Here is an 18,709-nt window from a genome sequence, read left to right as displayed (position 1 = left end):
AACATAATGAAAGCTACTCCAAAGTCCTATAGCTCTAGTAACTATCATATCCACAGTCTTGCCCATTGTAGAACTGGCAACTGTCTTCAGGATAAAAGAAAATTTGCACCTAGGTAATGTGTTAGCATGTTAATTTATGGAAGTTATAAATAAATATCAGTATCTCAAAATCACAATAGCCACACTTCTGTTCTTAATACACTTTATTGCCAATGTTGAACAAGGCAAGAGAAAATCTATAAAAATATTAATAGCACCGGTAGTATCACAATTAATGTGAGGTTTAAATGGTGCGAACCTTTTAGAGTGCAAAACGGTTAACTTTACAGGGTTAACAGCTGACAATTTACTGCTCTCTGTGGTTTGAAATATTTTGAGCAGTTGTACTGGCTACACCCAAGTTAGCAATATGGCAGGAACTTGACCAGGATAACAGCTTTAGAAGTACAGACATCAAGAACTAACTGTAAACACTGCACATTGACAAACATCACTTACTGTGAACTGCTCTAACCCTGTGTAAAAGGAATTCACTGCAGTACACTCAAACTCTTACCAAGTATATTTGTGTTATTTATAGTCAAAACAAATCTGCCAATGGAGCAAGATTTTTGTCTTATTACAAAAAGTGAAAATTTGCTTGAAACAAGTAACTTCTTAGATGACATGTCTTATTAAAAGTGTAATGAGATTTGTTTTGACTAGAAATTAGACATTTTGACTAGAGATAACACAAATGTACTTGGTAAGAGTTTGAGTTTACAGAAGTGAATACAAAATTATCAGGACAGGACTCATAACAAAACATTAGAACCACTAAGAACCTTCAAGATGAATTTCTTTTTGTGCGTTTAAACAAGACCAAACCCTGTGTCACAGGTTGTAATGGCAGCAACCAAGTCGGACTCAAAGTCTCTGTAGGTTGTGTAATGGTGAGGCAACTTGATGGTCTCAAAGCATGTCAAGGCCCTGGGAAGAAGGCCACTTGCCACCTTCACAATCAGCTCCTTGGGTGGGACCTCCCAGCCCACCCAGAATCGCAGTAGATTTTTCAGATGCTCCGAAGTCGCTGATAAAGACAATACACACTTGTGAGATATGTGCTTTCTACTCAGGCATCATATTTTTTATTTTCACAGTTTAAAGCAGAAGTAAGTGATATATTTGTGTTAATATAAGTCTTAAATAGTTATATCTTCCGATAGCAATCACTTACATAGAGTGTTTGGTCTGAAACACGGGTCTGTCAGTCACTCTGCTCTGCTCTGAGCCGAAGAGAAAACATTTATCGTATCCTACAGTTTTTATCCAATGAGGAGAGAGAACGGCATGCAGGGCTGTGTGTGCAGCCAAGGAACGCCGTGAATGTGGCGACGTAGGGACGAGGACTGTTATGGTGCGTTCAAGGAAACTCGTATTTTTCCGACCGTGAAGTCGTACCAGTTCAATCTGGTACGAGTTCACCGGTCGGAAGTTACGAGTGGCCGTTATAGTGACTTTCACCGGTAAAACAGGTCGGAGAAACACGAGTGGGTTGCCTGGAACGCTACAAAGTCGTAAGTCGTGACTTGAAGCTGTAATTTACGATTTCAAAAGCCTGCCTGGACCGCAGCATTAGCGAAAACGACCGGACCACTTACTTCTGCTTTAATAATGAAGTGTCATTCAATAGAAAAGGTAGACAAGGAAGGAAGGGAGAGTCATTCAATGGAAAAACTAAAATGCATTTGTGGAAAAGCAATGTTGAAATAACACACCACTTTCAATAAAAGTCCTGAGGTAAGCCATGACCCGAGTCACAGCCTCGACAGAGACATCATCTTCATCCTCATCATCATCAGATTCTGGATTCAGCTTGGGCCATGTAACGTGTACAAGGATCATCTGCAAAGACAGAGAATGGTCTTAAGACTTAGTCATACTGAATGGGACTTATAATTAATGTACAAAAACTAATGTCATCTACCTGGGGTGTAATCTCAGCTTCTTTCTCAGAAGGGAAAAGCAGCTTTACCACATCTGCTCTATTGGAGAGAATTGGCCAAATGCCAGTCTCCTTCAGTCCCTTTCGCAATTGCTTCACTTGTTTAGTTGATCGGCCCAGAACCTGTGTAAAACAGCCTTATAAATCTGGATATACTCCAGATTTCTTTTGTTTATAAACAAAAACACCAATATCACCAAATTATTTACCGAATGCAGGAGCAGCTTGTCATGGAGCCACTTCATGTTGTTTAGAGTTGGAAGTGGAAGGTCCCACGCCATGCAAAGGCTGACAACACGGTCACGTTGTTCATCTTCAAGTGCAGATTTCTCTGTCAGCTTGAGACCGATAGGAAGGAAGGAAGGAAGGAAGGAAGGAAGGAAGGCAGACAGGAAAAGAGGTAGGAAGAAAGAAAAGAAATGAAAGAAAAGGACAGTCCAATTAGTGCAAGTCACACAGGTCTTAATATATTCCAGGTGCACAAATCTTACTGATGGTGTTACTTTTATACTTCCTAAGTGTAACATCCCTGCTGAACATTACAGATCACAATGTGACTTTACATCATTAGTCAGGTTTATTAGGTCATGTACATATTCTTTAGTAATCATTGGCTAAAGAGGATTTGCCTGTTTTGAAAGGCTATGCAAAGAATATTACAAAATCTAAGAGGAATATTAAATTACTCATGATGCAAAAACTTGGAAAGTAGAATTGCTCCAGAAATTCTCCACAAACTTAATAGCCCTTGCTTTAACAATGTTGAACAAGGCAAAGAGACGGCTTTCTCTAACAATATGCAGTAAAATCAAGGTTGCTAAACTTACCAGCTGGATTGTTTCACGGATGTCTAAATCAGGACAGTCTTCAATCATGACTGTGGCAGTGTCAATGCAACCACCACACAGCACATGAGTGATGGCTGGGCTGAGACCAGGGAAACCAGGACCTCCATATTAGTCCAGTAATTTTAGGCCAAAAAAGGGGTCAACGTTAAACAAATTGCAACAGAAGCAAACTCAACTGATTTTGTATCCTCAACATGTCCTGAGTGAGGGAAAAAAAGCCCCGAAGAATCCCATTAGGGGAAAGTTTAGAAAAACACCCAAACATATCCCATTTATACGCATATAAAAAATTTTTTTTCATGTGAATAGGGTACAATTTTTAACCTTTAGATATCTCCATGAAAATTATTGAGTTGATTACTTACATTAAGACAAACAAAAAATGTATTACAAGTTTTTTGAAATTCTTTGTTAACATGAGCAAATTTGCATACATTTGCATAAATTGCACCGTTTTGACGGTACATGTATATATGAAGTTACTGTGGTGGTACCGGCATGAAAATTAGAATGAGTTGACTCCATCGGTCAACCGACAAGTTGACCACTTTAAATTTCAAGATGTCTGCAATTTTTCAAGACAGCCACATCCTTAGTAGAGCAGGTATGACATGCTACGTCTCTATTAATGCTCATGGGCCTAAATTGGTTCCATTCCTTAAGTTTTTTAACTATTATGTTAACAAGATTGAACAAGACATTTTCACCTGCTCTACTCAATGTTTAGATCAGGTGTTTTATGCAAATTAGCCATACGTAATTGGATTATGCACTGTTGGCTCATGTCATACCTGCTCTACTAAGGATGTGGCTGTCAACCAAAACCCGGCCATAGCAGCGTATTTCAGTTTGTGCAAATCAGGGGATTTTACAGTCATCTTGAAATTTAAAGTGGTCAACTTGTCGGTTGACCGATGGAGTCAACTCACTCTAATTTTCATGCCGGTACCACCACAGCAACTTCATATATGTGCCGTCAAAACGGTGGAATTTATGCAAATGTATGCAAATGTATGCAAATTTGCTCATGTTAACAAAGAATTTCAAAAAACTTGTAATACATTTTTTGTTTGTCTTAATGTAAGTAATCAACTCAGTAATTTTCATGGAGATATCTAAAGGTTAAAAATTTTACCTTATTCATGTGAAAAAAATGTTTTATATGCGTATAAATGGGATATGTTTGGGTGTTTTTCTAAACTTTCCCCTAATGGGATTCTTCGGGGCTTTTTTTCCCTCACTCAGGACATGCTGAGGATACAAAATCAGTTGAGTTTGTTTCTGTTGCAATTTGTTTAACCTTTTCTCATAAAATGACTGGACTATATAAGAAGCAATGCCCCATCATTCGCCCTGCCATCAGGAACAGCTCACTCTCCACCATCACAGCAGAGTTGGCAGGCACCAAGTGATCTGACTGACCCTCGAAAATCTTTGTGATTGCACCGTTTCCTATTTCAAAGTGATAATTATGACAGCATTTTTGCCTTAAAGTAGCCCAAACAATACCTATAGTGCTCGGACATTTGAAATGTTAGAAATGGAGTGCTGTGTAAACACTGACCAAGATTGAGTTGGAATCCAGTTCTCAGCTTCAGCATCATGGTTGACATAACATGTCGGTTAACACCAAGTCCTAAAGCAGCATCACCTATGGGAAAGATGGACACAACTTGGCATATTTAAGTATTAAACAGCAATACCCTAATGTGGAAACAAGTTTAGAAAATAACCAAATTATGTATTAATAATTATTAGTTCCTTTAACTTTCACAAACAGCGCACCTTCAAGTGTGCATCTCAGTGGCGACGCCCACTCCACATTTCTGCGCTTATAGAAGCTCACATAGGACCTGTCCTGTTCTTCCTGGTCTTTCCTCAAGTCCACTGAGAAATGATTCTCTTGAGAACCATTCTTATTGTTCAGCATCTCTTGGGTGAATAGCCAAACAGCTGTCTTGGGATCTGCAACAGTCTTCCAATCTGACAGGGCAAAGAAAATGTCTGTAGTATGTAAATCTATTTTTACAACAAATCAAAAAGAGAACACAATAAGTTTAAATGTAGGTGCATGCTGGAAAGACAGAGTGGGACATGTTCCCTTCTAATGACATACCTCCTGATGTGCTTGCTGCTGTTCTTGGTGGAGATGGTGTTACAGTATTCCCATTGACATCAGAAATGCTGCCAAAAACATTCGGCAAACATTCTTGATACTCACAATTTTTTAAATTTTCCTTTGAGGATGAAAAGGGTAATTTTATTTTATCTTAACACCTGTGATAAGTAATCATTAGACAAGTACCTCTCGCCACAGAAACTTGCATGCATCTCCAGACTGTGCATAGGATACAACTGGCTACAGATGGGGCAGGAAACCATAGAGGACAATGCAGTTGTGGAACATGTGTTCATCTTCACAGAAAAAATAGAAAAAAATAGTTATTCAACTATTTTCCCCCAAAATAATGTTAAAAGTTTATCTGCTCTCCAGCTGTGAAACAAGAGAAAGGTTGATAGACACTGGAGTCAGTGTATGCCTGAGTGTGACAGATCCATGATCAAATAATTACCAGGGAAAAAATATAGATTGAGAAATAGTGTTAACCATTTGTAGTGATCACGGTTACAGTGATCATTTTGGGTCTTCTCATACATGAAGATGTACACATTAAAACCACTGTTATTTTATTTTCCAATGAAACAGCTGTACTGTATTTCAAATAGTCAATAAAATTCAGTGAAGCTGTCTGTTTCATTACTTTATATTAATGTAATAAATGTACTGTACAAATGCCAATGAGTTGGTAATCTACATGATAAATGAAGAAAAATAAAAATTTGGTGATAATAATAATCTCTTTAGTGATCAAATTGACCCAGACAAATGTGATGACTATAAGCAGATTCTGTATATAAAACAGGAAAGAGCATACTCCACAAACTCCACAACCAATAACAATAATTACTAAGAAGAAAGAAAGTCAGTGTGGGATTTTCAAGCTAGTTTTACTGAAGATGTACTTACATCTTTAGAGGATGTGGATTTTGTGGCCGTACACGGACACACACTCAACGTCTGAGTTAGAGTCCTGGTCCTGGTTACACAACAAATAAAATAGGTTACTCAAATACTCAATGTCATCATGAAGGCCAAATGAAATGTAAGAACACAACTTACTTCACAGTCTTTGTTGTCTGTACAACCCTCAACATGGAGGGCCAAAAGCTGTAATGGCATTGTCTCCTGACAATTGCCACAGGTTGCCTTTGGCATTTTAGAAAATTCTGAGGCATTTGTGGCAAGGGGGGTAACATCTAATTCACTCTGTAATGGGGCTATGTATAGCATGTTTTTTCCACCATTTGATGCCCTCTTCAATTGAGCGGTGGTATAGCCTTCCACCTGGGGGCTGACAACTGTCAGCCGCCTTCGTCCACTTCCCCCTGAAACATAAAAATCACAGTCAACACTAAAGTTTGCTAATGACATGACTTAGGGTGCAGCAAGACTAAATTACAAAAGTGTAATGGAAGCACAAAAAGTGGCTTGGAAATTTAAAAAATAATGCTGCCAAATAAAACTGTACAAACTTTATGTATATTTAGGTTTCTGATGTGAACAACATCAATTGCACCACAGTATGAAAAATAGACTTCAAAGTCTAAAAAACCAAAAGTGATATATATTACTTCAGTGGATGTGTTTACCTGCAGCCTTGTAAAACATCCAGGAGCCTTTCAGGCTCTGGAGTTTAGGGTACTCATGGTAAAGTACTTCAGATATCTAGACAAAGACAGTAACATGGCAAGCATTGATGGTCAACTTACTATTGATGATGACAAAACTCATTTAATGTCTTTCTTTTTTGAGGTTTGCTTAAAATCACTTCAACTTGATGATTGCCATGTGTACATGAGTAGGTTTGCATATGGCAACCAGTCATTAGCCTAATATGTTGCTGCACAACAGGTCTTTTTCACACTGTACTTTGGCTTGTCACAGTAGGAAATACACAGGTGTTGTAGGGCCTTTTGAGGCTGGGCTGGTACAAAGTGAATATTGGCTGCATCACTTTGTATTTACACCCATTATTGCAAATTTCTGTTTATTTCTGTGATACAATTATAGATAATTCCGAACAAAATCACTTGGGAAAGGGAGACTGTCTGTACATGGCAATTTGTTTGTGACAGAAAAATTAAAATCAAAGGTAGATGTGATAGGTTCTCTTAAATCACACTTAATACAAAGCTGTTCATAATAGTGGTCCTTGCACAAGGTCTACTGTCTTTTAAATACCATAAAATTACAGTCTGTTATGCAATGGAAAACTGCATCTGAACTTATGACTAATACACAGTAAAGTGATAAAACACTGGTATAAAACACTACTGCACCTGACCTGATCATGAGCTGCATCCTCAGGCAATGAGACCATTCTCATCCCTAGCCCTGCCTGACAAAACTTAAGCTCCTCATCTCCCTTTGGAGTCACAGTTGCAGGAAAGGGAAGGACATAAAACTGGAAACACTGCAATTTGCAAGTGACTGTCCGTGGTGTAGTTGCAAACCTCCTCTTTCCCCTGAAAAGACCTGGAAACGATCTGTGACAAACAATAAAGGATTTATCCATATTTACAAGGACCATGGGTCATATTTTTACGTATCACTCAGTTCTATTTACTGATACAACTCTACAAGGCCACTCCAATGTAATGTGTATTAGATTTCCAAATTGTGTGTTTTTGGGTGAGTGTGTGTGTGTCAGTGTTGGGAGTAACGCGTTACAAAAGTAACGTAATTACAGTAATGTATTACTATTTGCTGTAACGCAGTAATATAACGCATTACTAATAAATGTTCGGTAATATTATACCTGTTACAATCTAAGTAATGCTCGTTACAATGCATTTTAACACAATTAGGTGTTTTAAAGAATTCACCAACACCGCAACTCGCGAGACAATGCAAGACGTCCCGACAACAGGAGAAAAAGCCGTGAGTAATAATAAGAGCTATTTCCTGTTGCTGAAATGTGCTGAGGCTGAGAGATGACAACACTACAGATTCCACGTTTGCACCATGGACATTGGCCCATTATTTTCACTAAAAGAAAAAGAGATGGTGTGTGTTGTCATGTCATAAGGCTGCAGGTTACATTATAGTGGGTTCTAGCTGTATTATGTTTCATATGAACAGGCCTAGACTTTGCAATATTTGCAGCATCTCTATCATAACTTACAGACTTTGATCCTTTGTCTGCTTGAATGATTCTGACGGTCATTGTTACTTATTGTATTGCGCCATGAGCCTTAACTGTGTTAGTAGCTTTAGGGGCCTACACAGTCATTATGTCACATCACCCTCCACTGAATGTAAATAATCAGCTGCAATAATCTACATCTTAGCTTTTTAAATGCCTAGTCAGATTTTTCTGCGGCCATTTTGTTTAAAATAACTCAAAAGTAGTGTAATGCATTACAATTGACAGACAGTAATATTGTAATGTAACTAGTTACTTTCAAATGACAGTTACTAATAATATATAATGTATTACATTTTGTATGTAACTTGCCCAACACTGGTATGTGTGTGTGTGTGTGTGTGTGTGTGTGTGTGTGTGTGTGTGTGTGTGTGTGTACAGAACTGCAACTTTAAACTATTAAACTACCTTTGCATTTCTGATGACACTGATGTTTGCATAGTGGTGGCTGTCCTGTGTGGAGGACTGAAAACAGTGGCTGCTCTTGGTGAGGGGTTTGCAGATGTTTTTTCATCACTACTGCCCCCAAGATTTTGTTGGATGAGTGTGATCAGGTTTCTGGCCACACTCTCCACATCCTTCTCTGGGCCTGGACTCTGATCCTACGGAAACAAGACAAACACGAGTTTTAACTCATAGCGACATTTTTAAAGTGTAACTAACCCCCAAATCCCCCCATCATTAGAGTTATTGGTCAGATCTGACTTGTATAGACGGGTTTCCAGCCTACGTCATCACTGATGTGCGCGCGCAGCCAGTGGGCAGAAAGCAGGACATTTCTCATTATTTACAAGCGGAGTCAAGCAGAAAACGAAAAGGACAAGGAGTTTTTGCGCTGTTAACCCTTACGAAAGAAAAATATATTGCAATATATTAGAAAATATCATGTGATATATTAGGCAATATATTCCCATATATGGGATTTAATTTTTATATTTTCCAATATATTGCAATATGCATGGATCATATATGTGTATATATTGAGAAATATATTGAAATAAAGACCAAAAAAGCACTATATTTTTTAAATATTTTATATATTTATATATATATGCATGGATCATATATGTGTATATATTGAAAAATATATTGAAATCAAGGCCAAAAAGGCACTATATTTTTTTAATGTTTTATATATTTTCATATATATATATATATATATATATATATATATATATATAATATATATATATATATATATATATATATATATATGCATGGATCATATGTGTATATATTGAAAAATATATTGAGATCAAGGCCAAAAAGGCACTATATTTTTTTTACACACACACACACACACACACACACACATATATATATATATATATATGTATGTATATGTAAAACATTTAAAAAATATAGTATATAGTATAGTATATGTGTATATTTATAACCCCCCCCCCTGTAACAAGTTAAGTAATTTATCTAACATCACAATTAGTCCGAAGCTGAAGGTAAAAATTCAATTAAAGTAAATATCCTGCATAGTTCTCCTCCTCTGTGTCCTCTGATCAGAGCGGTGACCCTAGCAACGGTGTGTTTTACTTAGCAATGGTCTGTGAACCGATTGCAGGTCAGGAATTATTTTTTTTATAAAAATAAAAAATAAAATGTTACCACAATGAAACAAAATCCATTGGCTGTCTCATCGTGAGCATTTGAACATGATTGGTTGATCTGACTGACATAATGGCTCTTGGCCAATGACAGCTGTGCGCGCCTTTCCGGCGCCAAATTTGAAAATAACCGTTACTGCTGCTGTGAAACGGGAACCGCCGCAACGCACTTCAGTCGTTCAAGAATGACCAGTCATGTGGATTATTTTTACGATACGGATAAATGGACAAACAGTCGGCTGGAACTTGGTCCTAGCGAGAGCTTGAGTGAATTTAAATCCTGCAAAAAATACCAGGTAAGATATTTCTCTGTTATTATTGTGGCGTTGTTGGTGTCAGGGATTCAAACGAGGCAGGCTCTGGTGAGAGGGAGGGGGGCTGTGTAACGTTAACGGATGTGAAGTCCTGGACATGTCTCGACATGTCACCATGGAGGGTTTTTTTTTTCTTATTCTCCTTGTTCTAACCAACGGTGAGGAGGATGTTTCAGCTGGTACATGGCTTCATTAACGTGTTACAGAGAAAAGGGTTAGAAAGAAAAGAGAGAAAAGCTAATCGCCATTAGCACATGAGCTATCCGGCTTTCAACCCCGTAGTAGCATTCTAGCGAGCGGCTAACTGGTAGCATTAGCGGCTAACTGGTAGCATTAGCCACCGGTGTAGGCACCAAATGTGGAGGCTCCGGGCTGCCAAAACAGCCCATCTGATGTTTGTTAAATCTACAAAACGAATTACCGAACAAACACCACCACTTCTGTGTGCACGCCTCTGCAACTAGTCATGGCTATCGTAGCCGTTAGCTTAGCTGCTGCTGACAGCTAACAGCAGCAGCTAAGCTAACACCAGGACGTCAGCTGTTAAAACCCTCCCGTTGTCGGACACAACATGAAACTACTCCAATTAGCTCAGTCATGTTGTAACAAAGATATCTGCTGGAAAAAATATTTTTTTCATGGGCTGTTTATTGAGTTATTTAAGACACTGCTAACGGCTAACGGTTAGCCCAGCTAACGTTAATCTAAAATGTAATGAATGGAGTGTCAGGCGACACCCAGCGTTGTTCTCCGGAAAGTGGTGGATAGTAACCACAATGTATTGAGTAACTGTTAGCGAATTTCAGTGTGTGTGTTCCTAAAGTCAGCATGAGAGGTAAATGAAAAGAGTCTATTTATAACAGAAAACTGCCTGTTGTACAGTATGCTTACTTAGGACCAGGAGCAGAGCAGCAGAGGTTGCCTCCAGTCTACTGTTCGGTTACCATGTAACGTTATTGGTGATAACTTATCCACCTTATTCCTGGGGTCGTTACTGTAGAAACGGTTATGGGTGGAACTTCCGGTCAGCACCGGAAGTAGCAGTGAGCCATTGACTAACAGCAGTGGTTGCTAGCGGTCTTCATTACTGTTAGCGGGTTATTTGAAAGTTTTCACATTGTTTTCTGTTTTCTTAGTTAATTCTGTAGATGAGGCAATTCATGTGGTGATAACAGATCGGTTATTGATCCATGGTGGTGAGCGCTCCTAATTAAAAAATCAGCTCGAGTGAAGAGAGGGAGTAGCGCTGTTTGGTTGACCCGTCTGCAGCTTCTGGGGGCTGCGGGTAGAGGACTGGACTGTGTTGGACGAGTCAGACCAACAGGTCCGCTTGGACCGTGGCCACTCGGACCAACAGGTCCGCTCGTACAACGTAATCTGGGCAGGAGACCGAGAAGTGGACGGGGCTGAACCGGGAGAGAGGCAGCGACTGGGCGTGTGTGTGTGTTGTGACAGGAGTGAGGGGGCGCGCCGCACGTCACAGAGGAGAAATGCATTGTAATGAATGTAACGACCCCCCCCCTCGAGATTATTGTTATTCTGACACATGAGTTAAATAACAGCTGTGTTTGAAACCACGCTGCGGTTCGTAATCGCGGTGCAGAAGAGTGAGTTTGGAGCTGACGAAAGGAGAGAAAAAAGAGAGTCGGTGGGAAATGCTCATTGATTAGAGAGACAGCGATCAGCTCCGCGGTGCTGACGAACCCGCTTTAATATGACAAACTATGATTGTGATTAAAAGAACCTAAACCAAGTGGAGTAGAGCTGAGCTGTAACTGTGTAGTGGAGAAGGGGCAACACACGCTATGCGCACACACGCACACGCGCCATCGTCCCCTCAGATGCGGCTGCATCTCTCCAGGACACTGGTGTGTGTGAGTGTGAGAGAAATAAAAGCTGTGACTTGCTTGGGCAAACGTTGTTTGGTGTCACCCGCTGATTTGCACAGGTAATATCTAGACCCCGAATCTATAAGACTATATGTATACAAATATGTATAAAAAATTGCGTGTATCATTTAGGGGTTTTTATATCCCTAAATGATACACGCAATTTTATGTTTACTGTTTCATTCCGTGTAAACGTTGTGTACACTGACACACCCCTCTGTATCAAAAGTATAGGTCTTTATGATTAAAATAAACTTGGTTGGACACTCGGATGTGTCTGTGTGTGGTCTTATAATAGATCCATGGTGAGAACCTACAGTAAAATACTCCGCCCCCACCACCACCACACACACACACACACACACACACACACACACAATCCCTGAGCAGACAGTAAAGAGGTGAGTGAGAGAGAGACCCCCCCCCCCCCCCCCCCCCACACACACACATATGCATTTCTTTATAAAAGAGGAATGTGTTTTAAAGGGGAACTAAACCCCTCAGTTTTGGATGACGTGCTCTAAACTGGAAATTCAAAAAATGCCTTAATTATGGGCGGGGCTCCAGGAGCGCTCTCCGATCCCCTCCCCCCTCCCCCCTCCCCCCTAACCGTCACCACACTCACACGCGCGAAAACACACTAGAGAGAGAAAAAAAAAAAATCATAAACACAAACATCGACATTTATGCTAGCTAGCGATCTGATCATGAGTGACTCTGACAGTAGCGCGGACACTTTCGCCACAGAGAGGTCCTTTGAGGTGGAGGACTTGTCGCCTCCAGAGTCTGATACGGCTCTGGACCACGGTGGTGATCACGGTGGTCCAGAGCCGTATCAGTTTGAACCGTTAGCGCCGCAGGCAGCAGCCGGCGCTGAGGAGATGGAGTTGCAGGAGAGGATGGGGGAGATTTCTGAGTGGTACAGTGGGTACTAGTTTCATTTGGACGTTTCCCTCACGTAACGCGTGATTCACGCGTTGCGTGAAATTGTAGGTCACACTGTAGCCACTAGGTGGAAGCATCGTACTGAGATGCAGCTCAAAAGATTTTGGGGTAATTCCACGTTTGACCACAACATAGCTGCAATGGAGAGTGGCGCTGTTCATAGGCCATAGGTAGTTCATTTGCAGCTGTGGTCGAGAGAGCTAGAGAGTGGATGGAGAGAGGGACCGCTACGCCGGTCAATCAGATCAATGTTGTTGTTTTTATTGTTTCACAGTGGTTACAGTAGCCTACGTTCAACAGGATCAGTGGTTCTCAGCCTTTTGGGGGGCCCCTGCATATCTTTGATCTCTCCTGTAGCCTGGCTGGGTGGCTCCAAGTTTGAGGAGCGCCGGGTCGATTGATACACTTTTCATTAAACGTCTTTTTCAAAGATGATGTTATGTACACAAACATTTGTATCATGTGATCAACAACTCACATGTGTATTCTCTTAGTTACAAGTGTAATTTAACACATATTGGATGATCGCGATGATAACTTTGAACATAAGTTGACATTTGTCTCAAACGCCCCACCTATGCGGGTCGTTAGAGACACAGAGGAGGGACGGTTGAAACAGCATGTTTTAAACAGAAACTACTGTCATTACTCTCGTTTTTATGCAGCATATCAGACAACATACTAGTGTACTCGTCATTGCCAAAATGTCACATAATTTCTCACAATATAAATAGGTCACATAAATATTTTTGTCCCGTGCGTAATTGTCAGGATCCGCATTTCGATTAAACTCGCCTTTCTTCTTTTGTACGAGTTGTTGGACGACTGCATTTTCATTTTCATTTTCATTTCATTTCATTTTCCCCTCACTTTGCTGAATATCTGTTGATTCATGTCATAAACACGTTTTGTTCATTAAAAATATCTGGTGTTTATTAAAAATATGTTGTTCATTCAAATCGGTTGTTGTTCATTGCAAAACAATAGGGTATTAATTCGGTGATTTATATACATATTTTGATCGCGCAGTGTGACCACAATCACTACGCACGGTGGCGTGAGGGACATTTGAAACAGCTGTATCAATCGTCCCTGCAGCGACTACTGACACTTCAACCTGCATCCAAACATTTAGCATACTGTATCTGTCGGGTACTCTCTCTTCTCCGGTACAAAGTGGGAGATGACAGAACTACTTTAATCGAGGGAAAGCTACATTGTTGCGAGTTGACTCCGGCCGGCGTGTGCACGTGCACTAAACCTGTGAATATTATCGTTTGTCCCGGACTCCCGGTCATAGTTATCTCAAGGAAATTTAAATCGAATGCAACTGGACTTGGTTATTTGTCTGGTTTCTGAAGCTTACGACTTACACAAATGAAACATTCGATTTCTGGGCATTTATAGCCTACCTCGGGCCGACAATAGCTTATTTTTTCTTCAATTATTGTTTTCATCAGTTATATTTATCATAATATGCCCAATTCGGGAGGGAGAGAGGGGGAGAGAGTGCCGCGGTCACGTTACATAATGTAACAGTTTCCAGAAAAATACAAAACAGGATATTTATTCATGTTACCATCTGTTTAGGTAGATAAAGGTCTCAGTCACATTTGAATAAAAATAATGCAATTAGGCTAAATATCATAGGATCTTTTTTTTTTTTAAAGATAAGCCTATTTCATTTTTAGTTCCATAATTCAGAGATGATTTTCACTCAACGAAATGAAACGAAACAATGAAGCCTACAGTTTTGTCCTCCGGCTTATGAAAAGTGTGAGGAGAGGTAGCTACTGTAAGAACCGGTTTTTCAAAGATGACTGAACAGCTGTGTGAAGTTCTGTGGGGGGCAGGGCTGTAGCCTACTTGAGTGAAGTATCCACAAGCACACCTATTGATCAGAGATAAATGAAGGTGATAATGTGTCGCTGATGTTTCTAAGCTGGTCCTACAGACCGCTGCATATAAGCCCCACTGTAGCATTTTCACCCAGCCTCGCTTTCAATAAAACACACACTAGCATTCTATAGCCTAATTGCAATCAGTGAAATATATGAAATCAATATAAAACACAATTTAAATATGAGAGTTGCTGTTGCTCTAGTTTAATAGCGCTGCAGCTGCATTTACCGTGCGCCCCTGTCTGTATGTGAACCTGTGTCTGTCTATGTGCGGGCAGAGATCAGAGATGGGGTTTTTTTTAATAACCATATATGGTCAGCACGTGCATAATTAAGTAGCCATGTGCTCTGTGCAGCGGCAACAAAGTAACAACAAAGACAACGGGCAGAATGATGCTTCGGCGGACCTGCCCTCGCTTTTGAGGTCGGTTGTGAGAAAAATGCCTACTGTCCAGACAACTGTGTTTTTTTTAAAGCACCCCTGCATTACACAAACACACACATACGATATAGCCGCACATATAGGCTATATCAGTGATCATAATAATGATGATAAGAGAAAATGCATTGTTCACTAAAACTGCACGTTGGCATCCCAGACTGAAATAAAATCTTTGCTTACAGTGAGAGCTGCTCTACTACTAAGTGAACTATACCTTTCTTGCGTTACTAATGTTATTGTGTCTCGAGTGTTTCAGAGTCGGCCGCTGTAAACCAGCTGACCCCGACTGACTTTTTTTTTGCGGTCACATCAGCACGGCTGCATCTTCGGTCGCGGCTGCTGTGGCATTAGCCCACATTGCCCTATGGCCAGTCCGTCCCTGTCACTGGTTGTTTGTGTTGTCTGTCAAAACATGGATGAATGAAACCTATATCCGCACCTCTTGTAGCCTATTTCTATCGAGGGAAAGTTATTTCAGGATATCCTGTTTTATCGCCCAGCCCGAAAGTGACATAGACTATTGCCCGTTCATTCATGAGAAATCATCCAGCTACACTCTCAGTCAAACAAGGTGGGGAATGAACACTACTGTACAGTAGTTGGCTCATTTTAAAAACACACCGGCAGCATCACCCACTGAGTTAATTAACTGCTGTGTGGAAAACCACGCTGTGGTCCGTAATCGCGGTGCAGATGGGTGTGTTTGGAGCTGACAAGAGGATCGATAAAAGAGAGTGAGACGTATAGCTGCCGTCGTTACATTTTTCTCATTGAAAAACTATACTGTATTATTATTATTATTATTATTATATTGCATTCCCCATTCGTGTTCACTGCTCCGTGCTGCTGACTTATAGAGGCGATCTGCTGCTCACAGATGCCACCTGGCGGTTCTTTGGGCACATTGCAGCTTCTGGTGAAAACACAATTACTCCTCCACAAAAAATCCGCGTGAGCCTCCCGTGACTCACGCGTGAATCTCGCGTGAAACCGTCCAAATGAAACTAGTACCCACTGTATATGATGCCCCCAACCCACAAGATTTGAATGATGTGGTTAATATAGTAGCAGAACAAATGTTAAAATAGCCCTGTTTTTTTGGAATTTACCATGGTGAATTTTATGCCACACCACTTAGATTACATTTCTATTTGTAACAGGTGCTCGTGTGGTCAATGCAGTAATCTCTCTCCTAGAGAGAATGTCTGCTGCAAGGAGGTGTCTCAGGTAACATCACACCCTGAAAAAAGTTCAATCAATAAGCTACTGACATTGCAATTTTATAGTACTGACCACCAGTCTATGAACTACACTGCAGTTTTAGCTCACCTGTTGAATTAAACAGCTGTTGTCAAAAACAATTATACTGTGTACTGGCTCATTCCACATTATAGTACTAGTATACCCACCTAGACTTTTGAGGTTATAATACATATATCCTGACATAAAATAAATAAAATATGCTGTTTTTAATTACACATAGGTGATGCATTGGCTGTCAATTTTAAACATACTTTTCAGTGCAGGACGGTTTCACCATCACATAGCAGAATGCAATGCAATACAGATGAGACTGAGAAATATAGCAATATATATATATAGCAACCATGTTTTCATGATGTCAGGGAGAAAAAAGAAGGGATACACATGGGGAGTAAAGTGTAAACGTAGATGTGGTACCCCGTGCAGGCAGATGACAAACTGGATGACATGGCCCTCAGTAGAAATACTGCAACCTATAGTTTAGTTTTGTTCATTTAGTTTATCGCAGGACAACATATTTGAAAAAACAAAACAAAACAATATATATTTTTCAGCATGCTTTCAAGATCCAGGGCATCTCAGAACAAACTTCCACAAACATCAGTCAAAATTCCTTTTCCCTACCATCTACTGGCAGTGGAAACAGAACCAGGAACACCTAATCAGAGACTATAGTTTAGTTTTGTTCATTTAGTTAATCGCAGGACAACATATTTGAAAAAAACAAACAAAACAATATATATTTTTCAGCATGCTTTCAAGATCCAGGGCATCTCAGAACAAACTTCCACAAACATCAGTCAAAACTCCTTTTCCCTACCATCTACTGGCAGTGGAAACAGAACCAGGAACACCTAATCAGAGACTCCCAAGCTGGTGGGGATGTGACACTGGGTGGTGACATGCGCGCTGACTCGCCAGGTGAAAATTTACTTTATACTTTATACACAAAGAATGTCATTGGGACACTTCTGCAAGTAAAGCAGAGCTGTTCACATTGTGAATATGTTCACCAGTGGTCCAGCCAGCCAATGGTGAACAATATACCAGCTGGGAATCTTCAGCTGTGTGAAAATTTACTGGAGTACTTAACTGTGTAACTATGACAACATTGTCAACCAAGACATACTGAAAAATATATATTGTTGTTTTCAAATATGTTAGGACATTCTGCAAAGTACGGGAGCTACACAATGATGGACCTCAAATTAAACAAGGTCATTGATATTCAGCTTGTCCAGGTAAAACACTGATAGACTGAAAAGCGTTTTTTGTTTTTTTTTAAAGAAAGAAAAACAAAAAAGCAAAACGAGGACAGTCATCGTGATTACATTTCAAGTATGGTAAATACAGGTGCCAATATGAGCACTTACTGTACATCTCGTAGATTTTCTAAATGTGAGGTTCATGTACCTTCACAAGGAAACTGTAGTGGAAACTTGTTGGATTGAATGCATCATGCAGTGTGGACCTCCCGTTTTTTAGGTGATGGGAAACACAGGTGCCCATCACCTCAAAAACATTTATATAAAGTGCACAATTGTTATGGCCCCAGGCCGCAGCCTTTTCTCCGCTCCGCTCCTGTGTTTCTCTCCTCCTCTCCAGTACTGTACCCAGCCTCTACCAAGAACTGAGGCACTTAGGAGAACTGTAATGTACAGAGCAGTGACATATTGGAATAGGCTCCCACCATATATGACCAACATTGAAAATAAATGGAGATTCAAAAATAAAATAAAAGAGGCCATTATTAGTACATAACTTACATTTTTTTAAGGTTTTGAAAAGTAAAAGTTGGTTTGTATTTGTAAAATATTTTTTATTCTTATTATTTTGTTTTATTTTTTTGTTTGTCATTTATCTAATTCTGTAAGCTATTGTATTATGTTTTGATTGTCACATATGAGTGTCTGGACCCCAGGAAGAATAGTCCTTACCAAGGTGAGGACTAATGGGGATCCATAATAAAACTAAAACTTAACTGTTACCTGTCCAGGTGTTCCTGCTCTGCTCCAGAGTGGTCTTGATGAGCCCATCACCGCGCAGGACTGGGGGCAGAGTTCCTGCTTTAAGAGTGGATCGGTACTTGGCTCTCTCTCTCTCTCTGGATCGTGCAGTCTGTGTCTGACTGCTGGCGTGGCGTGGCGTGGTGTGGCGTGTGCTTTGGAGCACTCGTAGTGGTGGGCCAGGGTTGAGATTCAACACTGATTCAGCTATTGCATACACTCCAAGTTAAA

The 18,709-nt window shown here is 40.1% G+C and overlaps 1 protein-coding gene across 1 annotated transcript in view; it reads left to right on the top strand.

Annotated features, from left to right (window-relative positions):
• LOC146960259 (uncharacterized) overlaps positions 1–18,709 on the top strand; it is a 112,690-nt gene that overhangs the window by 13,940 nt on the left and 80,041 nt on the right. The window lies entirely within an intron of this gene.

This window comes from Trachurus japonicus, unplaced genomic scaffold, assembly GCF_045865225.1.
Source record: "Trachurus japonicus isolate A0001 unplaced genomic scaffold, Traja_1.0 AP030520.1".
Taxonomy (NCBI): Eukaryota; Metazoa; Chordata; class Actinopteri; order Carangiformes; family Carangidae; genus Trachurus; species Trachurus japonicus.
The sequence above is the reverse complement of the archived record's forward strand: the minus strand, read 5'-3'. Positions and strand labels throughout refer to the sequence as shown.